Here is a 12228-nt window from a genome sequence, read left to right on the forward strand (position 1 = left end):
AATGTTAAGAGCAAGCTTGTCATTCTGAAAAGTTAAAGACAGTGTGGATACACTTGTGATGCTATTTTAAGGTGATGAAAGAGTTATGGAAATGACAAAATTTTACCTTAAAATTAACCAATGCTGTCATTTGTGATATAATGTTAAAACACACGTAGTTCTCTAAGCAAGAGATTTTATTCTGCTGCAAATTTTGTGATATTTTTCTCATTTGTAAAATAATTAGGATTGTTTTTTACACCCACTTTGCACTAATTCAGCTGAACTGATTGTGTAAAACATTTGTTAAAGAAGACATGAACTGCTCTCCTTATGTAAAGATATATTGCAGATCTGTATGTTAAAAAGACCCTTGAGCCTAAATCAAAACAAAAGCTAACCCAGATATCTCACTGATTAAATCTTTGGGACAAATATTTACATTATTGCAGGTATTCTGAAAAGGTTCTTAAAATAATTCCTAATGTGAAAAGTTTTGTTTTTCTGATTAAAAGTTTAATTAACATATACTTAGCTGAGATGTATAACATTTTTCTTATCACAAATTGTTTTCTAACTCCATGGTTTCTTTTTCATGAATGGCAGTTTCTCTGAGCATTGTCCCACTTCTAATTAAACATTTCCTAGGTCCTTCTTTTTATCATTTCTACCCATTGACTAGTTTGAAGCAGAAATGGAAAAAGCAGCATGGAAAGCAGAAAATGTATAGCCTTAACTTCATCCTCAGAGGACATACAGAAATAGTAAAATATCCACAAATAAGTAAATATTAATTTTGATTCTACATACTACTAGAGGAAAACTCAGATTCAGATAGTTCATTTGATTCATTATTTGAACTATTAAAAACTAATTTTGTTTTTCTCATTTAGAAGACATGGAAAAAATGTCAAATTTAAAAATAAAAAAGCTGCTTTAATGTGAAAATTTTAGACCCACAAAACTTCATATTATTTAACATGATTTTTTATCACTTTTATTAATCCAAAAGAAAATACAATTAATAGTGATCTACAGAAACATGAAATTGTTAGATTTATGTTCCTATATATAGGGAAAAGTATAGCAAACAGTAGTATTCAAAGATCATGATTTTATCATTTGTCCATAGTAGAAGCTGTTAATGGCTTCAACATATCCCCTTGATTTAAAAAGGAAAGTGAAACTATACTTTAAATTTCATCTTCTGTACACATCCAATATGCCTCTATATTTTCTTTATACTAAAGACTTCAAACTTAATATGAAGTTTTAAAATTTTGTGTTCTGTGGGAAAAAATAACCAGTTTCTCTGAAGAGGTTTATTTTTTCCACTGTCATAGAATCATAGAATATCCCAAGTTGGAAGGGACCAATAAGGATCATCAAGTCCAACTCCTGGCTCCACACAGGTCTACCCAAAAATTCAGACCATATGACTAAGAGCATAATCCAAACACTACTTAAACTCCGACAGGCTTGGTGCTGTGATTACGTCTCTGGGGAGCCTGCTCCAGTGTGCGACCACCATCTTGGTGAAGAACCTTTTCCTGATACCCAACCTGAACCTCCCCTGTCGCAGCTTGATTCCATTCCCTTGGGTCCTATCACTGGTCACTAAAGAGAATAGGTTGGTGCCTGCCCCTCTGCTTCCCCTCGTGAGGAAGCTGTAGACTGCAATGAGGTCTCCCCTCAGCCTCCTCTTTTCCAGGCTGAAGAGACCAAGTGACCTCAGCTGCTCCGCGTATGTATGCCCTCTAGTCCCTTCACCATTTTTGTAGCCCTTGTCTGGACACTCTCCAGTGTTTCATATCCTTTTTGTACTGTATTTTTCACTGTCTCAGAAATTAAAACAAATATTCAAGACAATAATAATGAAATTCCATTTTTTGATAGCTAGATTGTAGTACTCTTGGATTTTTTTCTGTGATGATGTCTTTCTTCTAGTCAGATTCTACGTAGTCAAACACCACTATTTTATCAATTATTTATCTTACACTGCACTTAACTTCCATTATTGTTTCCTCAGATTCCCTTCCCTTCCCTTCCCTTCCCTTCCCTTCCCTTCCCTTCCCTTCCCTTCCCTTCCCTTCCCTTCCCTTCCCTTCCCTTCCCTTCCCTTCCCTTCCCTTCCCTTCCCTTCCCTTCCCTTCCCTTCCCTTCCCTTCCCTTCCCTTCCCTTCCCTTCCCTTCCCTTCCCTTCCCTTCCCTTCCCTTCCCTTCCCTTCCCTTCCCTTCCCTTCCCTTCCCTTCCCTTCCCTTCCCTTTCTTCCTTTTGACAAAGAAGTCATCTAAATATGCTAAAAAAAAAAAAAAAAAAAGTATTGTCCTTTATTGCAGCAACTCCATTACAGCAGAACCTCAAAAGACATACTGCCAGGACTAAAGTGAATTAACACACATTAATGGGAGAAGAATTTTTTGGAGAAAGAAAAAATTTAGGTAGATATTTGGGGTCACTTGTTTTTTTCCTGTTTTTAAATTTATATTCACTTGCCTGACGAAATGTATTGATTTAATACAGTTCATTGAGAGGATTATATGCACATTAAAAATATTAAAAACAACACAACAACAAAAAACACACCACAGTAAAAGAATTATAAATATCTCACACAGTATTTGAAATACAATGGACTGAGACAGGGCTTCCTCACTAGTACTTGAAGTATTCCACTTAATTTTACGTTACATCTTCTGCTAGATTTTCTTCAATTCAAGCCAAGTGTAATCACTTTCTGTTCAGAAAGCTTTGTACTAAAAGATGCAAAATATTAAAAAAGATTTATGCCATGTCATGTCATGTCATGTCATGTCATGTCACGTCACGTCACGTCATGTCATGTCATGTCATGTCATGTCATGTCATGTCACGTCATGTCATGTCATGTTTTTCATGTTCATTGAGGACTGATCCAGCAGGCATTTAGGATAACAATGTGTATTTCTAGCTTCTTGTAACTACTATTCACAAAGGATTCTTTATTTTGCTAAACTAGGATTTGCTGAACTAGGATTCTGTATTCCTCTTGTGTCATCTGTGATTTCATTGGTAATGCTGTGTATGCAAAGGAAAAGATGTTTAAATTCCCATTGTACAAGCCAGTCCAGCAACAGGTTTCTTTAGCACAGGCAAGAAGGCAGACAAAGTCAGAGTACAAAATCAAAGTTTAAATTATATATCTTCTCAATATATAAATGACACATCTTCCTTATATTTGAAAAACAACAGCTTTTCAACACGCAGGATATTTTTTGTAGGTGGGCTTGTTTTATAAAAGGAAAAGCCAACATGATCTGTGTGTTTCTTGGAACTTTTAAAAGCATTTTATCATTTTGATTGATATATTTACTCAATTTTCACGTGAAAAAAATGAATCTGTAATACTCTTCTTCTGTTACTGATAAAATGGTATATGCCACTGTAAAAATCCAGCAAATCTTTACTGAAGTTACAGCACTTTAAATGTTATAAAATGCTATTAGGCATTATGGATATATTTTGAAAACCCATCAGAAACCAACATGAAAATTATTGAATACACAATGTGTTTATCCAAACATTATTTGTAAAAATAGATTTTGTCTACAACAGTAGAAATTCCATGTTTAGATGACAGTAGATTAGGATGAAAACACACTGTAGATTTCTCAATGTTTCTGGAGACGCAGCTGTGTACTGGAACCAGTAAAACAACAGCAGTATAGATGAGATTCCACAGATCAAGTTCAAATAATTGATGATTTCTAGAATCTTTCAACAAAATCAGATAAATAGCCCAAACACTAGTATGACATGCCAAAGAGAAAAAATGTTCATATCAAAGGTCATAGAGTCATGAGTACAATGAGCTGTCTTGCTTAATTGTTCACAGAAACACTTACATGCATGGCTGCTTTTAATAGCTGCTTAAGCACTAAATAGCAGCTGCTTCAAATGATACCCAACCACAGAAAGGGATTGCAATAATATCCACTGTTCATATGTGGATGAAATAATATCTGTCATAAGAATGCACCCCTAAGAGTTGTGTAAATGACACCTTTCTGTTAGGGATTTAAAAAGAGGAAATACCAACAAACAGTTAGCAATGCAAATTTATTTTTTAATTTATTATTATACTATTTTGGAAGATATTGATGAAGCACTGCAGTCCCAAAGAAAGCGGTTTTACACCAGTAATGGCATTGTTTCTCCCTGCAGTATACCCTTTCTTTATATCTCTGAAGGTTTTTTTGGTTCTTGTTGTTTGGTTGGTTGGTTGGTTGGTTGGTTGTTTTTTTCTTGCATAACCTTGGCACCTTAGACATCTTAGTCAGGAGGACACTGAAATGTGCAGTCCACAATGACTGAAGAAGCTTAGTATATTTATGTATTGGTGCTCACCAGTGAGCTTGACAGTACGTTTTTCACTCATCTTTTCATTTCAAAAATAACATCTTTTCATTTGGAAAAGACTGCAGAAGAGAGGAAAGCACTGTGAAGTTTATTTTTACCTTTGTAGCCTAACTTATTACTGTGAAAAGTAGATAACCTGCTTATAAATATGTATGAAAATTCATGAATGTTTTACATGGTTTCCATACTTCAAAAAACATTGAAGAGAATCATTGATACTCACTGCTTGCCGGTACTTGCCATGTGTTAGCAGTGACGAAAGATTTCCCACAACTTTGGGAACAATATTAGTTTTACATACTGAAGATAACATCCTCCATTTGCTTGGTTACATGATTGTTTGACTGCTTCTTTATGGAGAAGTTTGTCCCTGATATCTAGCGTACTCACTTCCACTAGGGGCATTTCTGGATACTCCCAGAGAACATAAGTTTCTGCTTTAAGTACCTTCTGATGAGGTAGTTTGTTGTACATGCTAAAATTATTTCCAGGTGAAATAAAGTCACTTCAGTGAGTACATTACTTTTACATTTATCTGTTTACTTTAGAGATCAGAGAAAATTTTTCACATTTGCAAGCAGGCATTACATATTCAAAACATTGTCAGATGAGCTTTTTTTTTTTTTTTTTTTTTTCCCCCCGGAGGAATAAAAATATAAAACAAAACAAAGCGAAACAATGAAAACATTATTAAATACCATGAACTTCAGCCTCTCTGTTGATCTTTCTTGTCTCCTGAAATATAAACTGTGATTACCTGAACATTATCAACTGCCTTTATGAGTAATTGTTCCTGAAATTATTTTTTTTTTTTATCAAGGTGAACATGGCTTGTACTTTTTGGAGCTACACACCAGTCCTTGTTACACTGTACATTCACAGCTGCCTTATGTGAAGTCTACAGTTGATGGTGAGAGGAAAGAGAGAACTCTGTTCTTTCAGCCAATTAGTAAATTTAAGCTTGAAGTTTTTCTTTCTTTCTTTTTCTTTCTTTCTTTCTTTCTTTCTTTCTTTCTTTCTTTCTTTCTTTCTTTCTTTCTTTCTTTCTTTCTTTCTTTCTTTCTTTCTTTCTTTCTTTCTTTCTTTCTTCCTTTCTTCCTTCCTTCCTTCCTTCCTTCCTTCCTTCCTTCCTTCCTTCCTTCCTTCCTTCCTTTCTTCCTTCCTTCCTTCCTTCCTTCCTTCCTTCCTTCCTTCCTTCCTTCCTTCCTTTCTCTTTCTTTCTTTCTTTCTTTCTTTCTTTCTTTCTTTCTTTCTTTCTTTCTTTCTTTCTTTCTTTCTTTCTTTCTTTCTTTCTTTCTTTCTTTCTTTCTTTCTTTTTCTTTCTTTCTTTCTTTCTTTCTTTCTTTCTTTCTTTCTTTCTTTCTTTCTTTCTTTCTTTCTCTCTCTCTCTTTCTCTCTTTCTCTCTTTCTCTCTCTCTTTCTCTCTTTCTCTCTCTCTTTCTCTGTCTTTCTCTCTCTCATTCTCTCTCTCTTTCTCTCTCTTTCTTTCTCTCTTTCTCTCTTTCTCTCTTCTCTTTCTTCCTTTTCTTTTCCTTTTCTTTTCCTTTTCTTTTCCTTTTCTTTTCCTTTTCTTTTCCTTTTCTTTCCTGTTAATATTCCTACCAAATATTCCTGGGGAAAAAAAAAAAACTCAAAGCAAAACAAAACAAACAATCAAAACAACTAAATTTGCCTTTGTTTCTCATTATTTAATTTTAGAGATCTGTGAATAGTAACTCTGGAGATTCTTGTATTTTATTGATTTCTGTAATATCCCTATCTCCTATTTTCATATCTCTTTTTTTAAAAATACATAATACTTATGGGAGAAATACATTAGGCATGACAATAAATTTAAAATCTTTAAAGATGTTTATATTTCCCCTAAAACTTACATGTTTTGAAAATACAATATTCACTCTAATGTCGTACGAAGTGCAGTAATCTCATACCTATCTCCCTGCTGGAGATTTGTGGTTGGTTTAAAAAGTATATTCACATCAGGTGTGCATTGTTATATGATCACATTTACTTCAATGATTGTTGAAAGCTTAAAATAGAATTTTAGATATCCTATTGGGAATTTCATTAATGTACCTCAGTGCATGGTAAATCTTATTGACATCAATCATATTTTCCAAGATCAACTATGATCTTGAAGTTTTGGTTTTAGCACTCCACAAAATTATTGTTCCATTTTATTTATTTGTTTATTTATTTTTGCAAGGTGTTAAGCCTTGCTTTATGAACTGAGAATTCAATAAGTACTTTCAAGTGCATAGCACTCACAGTAAAATACCTGTAATAAATAAATAAATAAACAAATAAATGGGAGTGTTTTCCATACTATTAGTGGGAGAATTAGGAAGAAATAAGGTGGTAGAAGAAAGTTCAGTAATATTGAACTAGCAGTGGTAAAAAATGTAACTATTTGCTCTTTTTATTTCACCTGGTCAGTTTCAATAATCCTTAATGGTTTGCTTGGCCTCAGATATTTCAGATAACATCTCTGTCCATCATTTTCACATGGTGAGAAGGAAAAATAGCAGGAAAAATAAAGAAAACACTAAGGATATGCATAAATGAAGTTCTTCATTGTCTTCATTGATTGCAATTCTTTTCTTCAGCATCACATTTCTTGTAAAGATTTTTTTTAAACTAAATTAGTTGTCTCCATGTTAGCATTACTAGTGACTTATCTGTGAAGCTAGACAAGGGCTTTTTAGATATGTGAACAGAAAAAGGAGGACCAGAGAAAACATAGGTCCTCTACTTGATGGGGATGGTCACCTCACAGACAAGGACATACGCAAAGCAGAGACAAAGAATGCCTTCTTTGCCTCTGTCTTCAACATCGATGATGTGCTTCAGAACCCCAGGTGCCCTGAGCTGGAGGGCCATGACGATGGGAATGATAAACTCCCAGCCAACCCTGAATGTGTGTGGAATTTGATGCTCCACATTCATACAAGTCCATGGGTCCAGGTGGGATTCATCCCAGGGTGCTCAGAAAGCTGGCTGACATCATTACAGGACTTCTCTCAATTATTTTTCAATGGTCTCAGGAATCTGGAGAGGTCCTGGTTGACTGGAAGCTGGCAAATGTGCCAATTTTCAAGAAGGGCAAGAATGAAGACCCTGGTAACTACAGGCCTGTCAGTCTCATGTCAGTGCCTGGTAAGATTATGGAGAAGATTATCCTGGGAGTTATTGAAGTGCACCTGGGGGACAATGCAGTCATAGGTCACAGCCAACATGGGTTCCCAAGGGGTAGGTCTTGTTTAATAAATTTAATTTCCCATTATGATAAGATCACTCATCTAGTCTATCAAGGGAAGCCAGTAGATGTATACTTTTTGGATTTCATTAGAGCTTTTGATACAGTTTCTCATAGGATCCTACTGGACAAAATGTCCAGTATAAAGCTAGATAAAAACATCACATGATGGGTGAACAATTGGGTGATGGGTAGAGCTCAAAGGGTTATGGTAAATGGGGTTGTATCAGGCTGGTGGTCAGTCACCAGTGAGGCCCCCCATGGTGGTTTTACTCAGGTGGCCAACCGACCTCCACCACAACCGTTCTCTCACTCCCCTTTCTCAACGAGAAACGGGGAGAAAATACGATGAAAAGGGCTCAAGGGTTGAGATAAGGATGAGGAGATCACTCAACAATTACCGTGACGGGCAAAAGAGACTCAGCAAAGGGAGACAGTAAGATTTATTGCCTAATACTAACAAGCTAGAGAAGTGAGAAACAAAGGAAAGAAACCAAAAGCACCTTCCCCCCATCTGCCCTCTTCCACCTCCTCCCCCTGGGCGGCGCAGGGGAAAGGGGGAATGGGAGTTATTGTCAGTCTATAGCGCTTCTCCGCTGCTCCTTTTCAGTTACTCTCGTCCCCTGTGCTGTGGGGTCCCTCCCACGGGATGCAGTCCTTGCTGAAGTGATCCAGCGTGGGCTTCCCACAAGCAGCAGCTCTTCAAGAACTGCTCCAGATATGGGTCCGTACCACAGGGTCCATCCCTCAGGAGCAAACTGCTCCAACCTGTGTCCCCCATGTGTATTTTGCACCTGCCAGGTCACCTGCTGTAGCATGGTCTCCTCTCCAAGGGCTACAGGTCCAGCCTGGAATCTGCTCTAGCAGGGGTCTTCCACAGGCCTTAGCCTCCATCAGTGCAGGTCCATCTGCTCCACCGTGGTCTCCTCCATGGGCTGCAGCGTGGAACCCTGCTCCACCTTGGTACTCCATGGGCTGCAGGGGGACAGCCTGCTTCACCATGGTCCTCACCATAGGCCACAGGGGACTTCTGCTCCAGCGTCTGGAGCACCTCTCTCCCACCTTCTTCACTGACCTTGGTGCCTGCAGGGCTGTTTCTCACTCCTCTCACTCTCCCAGCTGCTGTGTGGCGCACCGTTTTTTTTTCCCCTGTCTTAAATATGCTCTCACCGAGGTGCAAACAACGTCACTTATTGGCTCAGCTCTAGTCAGCAGCAGGGCCCTTACCTGACATGGGGCAGCTTCTATATTCTTCTCAGAGAAGCCAACCCTATGGCCCTCTGCTACCAAAACCTTGCCACATAAACCCACTTCGCCCCCAGCACTGGTGATACTAAACTGGGAGGAGTTGTTGACTCTGTTCAGGGTGGAAAGGCCTTGCAAAGAGATCTAGACAGATTGGAGAGCTAAACAATCACCAACTACAGAGTTTAAAGTTTAAAAGAAAATGCTCGGTTCTACAGCTGGGACGGGGCAACCCTGGCTATACATACAGACTGGGGGATGAGACACTGGAGAGCAGCCCTGCAGAGAGGGATTTTGGGGTTTTGATTGATATCCAGTTGAATATGAGCCAGCAGTGTGCCCTGGCAGCCAAGAGGGCCAACTGTATCAAGCATCAAGCATTGCTAGTTGGTCGAGGGAAGTGATTGCCCTGCTCTACTCTGCCCTGGTGCAGCCTCACCTCAAGTACTGTGTGCAGTTCTGGGCACCACAGTACAAAAAGGGTGTGGAACTATTGGAGAGTGTCCAGACAAGGGCTACAAAGATGGTGAAGGGACTAGAGGGCATACATACGCGGAGCAGCTGAGGTCACTTGGTCTCTTCAGCCTGGAAAAGAGGAGGCTGAGGGGAGACCTCATTGCAGTCTACAGCTTCCTCACGAGGGGAAGCAGAGGGGCAGGCACCAACCTATTCTCTTTAGTGACCAGTGATAGGACCCAAGGGAATGGAATCAAGCTGCGACAGGGGAGGTTCAGGTTGGGTATCAGGAAAAGGTTCTTCACCAAGAGGGTGGTCGCACACTGGAGCAGGCTCCCCAGAGACGTAATCACAGCACCAAGCCTGTCAGAGTTTAAGTAGTGTTTGGATTATGCTCTTAGTCATATGGTCTGAATTTTTGGGTAGACCTGTGTGGAGCCAGGAGTTGGACTTGATGATCCTTATTGGTCCCTTCCAACTTGGGATATTCTATGATTCTATGATTCTGTGACTTCATGCTAATAAAATAATGGGTTAGGAAGCTTACTGAGAACTTTTCAGTTCTGCCTTTGTGTCAATTAGACTATTCAGCAGGAAAGAAACTGTAGGAATTAGTGACAACAACGTCTAATATGCATGCAAATGTACTAAAATTATCTTTTTCCTTTATCAGGTTGAAGTATTGTCACTTTCCAAGTTATGTATTTCTGTATACTGTGTTCGTAATGAAAACCATTCTCTAATAGTCTGTTACATAAAGCTATATTACAAGCAACAAAGAGATGATATTCAGATGGTATTCCATCTGCCAACTGGTCTTTGTACATTTATTCACTAACTGTAATGGCACTTCTTAACACATTTTCACAGACGGGAAGAGATTTATAATTTTCTTTGATTTTCGTATCATGTGAAATGAAAATGAAATAAAATGGAAGATATTTACCTGCAGATATAAGAAGCAATCTTGCTGTCACTAGGTATACTGAGTTCTACACTGAGAGAGAAAACAATTTGACTTGAGAAACTAGGTAATGCCCTTTACCAGGAATAGTCACAGTAACCAGGAATAGTCAGAGTATTTAGTATATGGAAGGTGATAAAGCATTGGTGGTTATAAACTCCCACAAAGTAAGCAAGCTAGTAATTTTTTCTGTATTTTTTTGTCCTCTCTTGATTTCATATCACTGGAAACAGTTAAGTATCCTCCAGGCAAAGGCATTAGATCCTGAGGGGGTAATGCTTCCACATAGTAAAAAGTTCAGCAGTTGTGCCTCTGCACCTGAGGATCTATCCTAAATTTTTGCATCCGTCAGTTACTTCCAGCTATGCCAGGAGTGTTGAGTATCTTCAACAGCTAATGGCTGATAAACAACAGATAATGACAGAGAAATGGCTGTTGGACAGTAAGGTGGGTTGAGAACTTGCTGACTGGCTGAGCTCAGAGGGTGATCGGTGGCGCAGAGTCCGGCTGGAGACCTGTGACTAGTGGTGCTCCCCAGGGGTCAGTGCTAGATCCAGTCTTGTTCAGCATCTTCATCGATGACCTTGATGAGGGAAGAGTGTCTGTCCTCAGCAAGTACACTGATGATACAAATCTGGGAGGAGTGGCCGAGACACCAGAAGGCTGTGCTGCCATTCAGCAAGACCTGGACAGGTTGGAGAGCTGGGCTGGAAGAAACCAAATGAGGTTTAACAAGAGCAAGTGTAGAGTCCTGCACCTGGGAAGGAACAACCGCATGTATCAGTACAGGCTGGGGGATGACCTGCTGGAGAGGAGCTCTGAGGAGAAGGACCTGGGGGTCCTGGTGGATGACAGGTTGACCATGAGCCAGCAGTGTGCCCTGGTGGCCAAGAGGGCCAATGGGATCCTGGCGTGCATTAAAAGGAGCATGGCCAGCAGGTCAAGGGAGGTGATCCTCCCCCTCTACTCTGCCCTGGTCAGGCCTCACCTGGAGTACCGTGTCCAGTTCTGGGCTCCCTGGTACAAAAAAAGACAGGGATCTCCTGGGAAGAGTCCAGCGGAGGGCCACAAAGATGATATGGGGACTGGAGCATCTTCCCTATGAAGAAAGGCTGAGAGACCTGGGTCTGTTCAGCCTGGAGAAAAGAAGCCTGAGAGGGGACCTTATTAATGTTTACAAATATCTGAAGTGTGGGAGACAGAGGGATTTGGCCAACCTCTTTTCAGTGGTGTGTGGGGATAGGACAAGGGGCAATGGCCACAAAATGGAGCACAGGAAGTTCCGCACCAACATGCGAAAGAACTTCTTCACAGTGAGGGTGACGGAGCACTGGAACAGGCTGCCCAGGGAGGTTGTGGAGTTTCCTTCTCTGGAGATATTTAAGGCCTGTTTGGATGCCTACCTGGGCAGCCAGCTCTAGGGAACCTGTTTTGGCAAGGGGGTTGGACCCAATGATCTCTTGAGGTCCCTTCCAACCCCTACAATTCCACGATTCTGTGATGCTGTGATGGCCGTAGGGAAAGTTTGTGTGAAAAGGAAAAAGTGAAGACCTGAAGACCTACAAGACTGCTTTTGAGCGCCACCACGACAACCAAAGGTCTTTCCCTTTTGCAGAAAAAGGAAACATTCAGTAACAAGTACCTTAAAGCCAGGAAGATATTTAATCCCTCATTCCCAGATATCTCAGTTAAAAGGAGACTTTCAGTATTCTGGATGACACACATTTCTGACCAGAATCCTTAATCAGAAACTCTGACTGAAGCAGTCAGGGTTTCTATATAGTCTGGTAACATCTTTGGTCCCCAGGAATGATATCATCCTATTTTGGAAGTCAGAGCTAATAAGCTTTTCCACCTCCTTTATCTTAAGGTTTTAAATCTTTCCAATCTGCTAGAATGTATCCCAATTACAGCAATGATCTCTACACG

At 39.7% G+C, this 12228-nt stretch overlaps 1 protein-coding gene across 24 annotated transcripts in view; it reads left to right on the forward strand.

Moving 5' to 3' along the window:
- Positions 1–12228, forward strand: part of PTPRD (protein tyrosine phosphatase receptor type D) — a 1402037-nt gene that overhangs the window by 399712 nt on the left and 990097 nt on the right. For all 24 annotated transcript variants that reach the window (XR_014576765.1, XR_014576766.1, XR_014576767.1 and 21 more), the window contains one exon: positions 5199–5288. The gene's annotated coding sequence lies outside the window, so the exon portion shown is untranslated. The remainder of the gene's footprint in view (positions 1–5198; positions 5289–12228) is intronic.

This window comes from Anser anser, assembly GCF_964211835.1.
Source record: "Anser anser genome assembly, chromosome: Z".
Lineage (NCBI taxonomy): Eukaryota > Metazoa > Chordata > Aves > Anseriformes > Anatidae > Anser > Anser anser.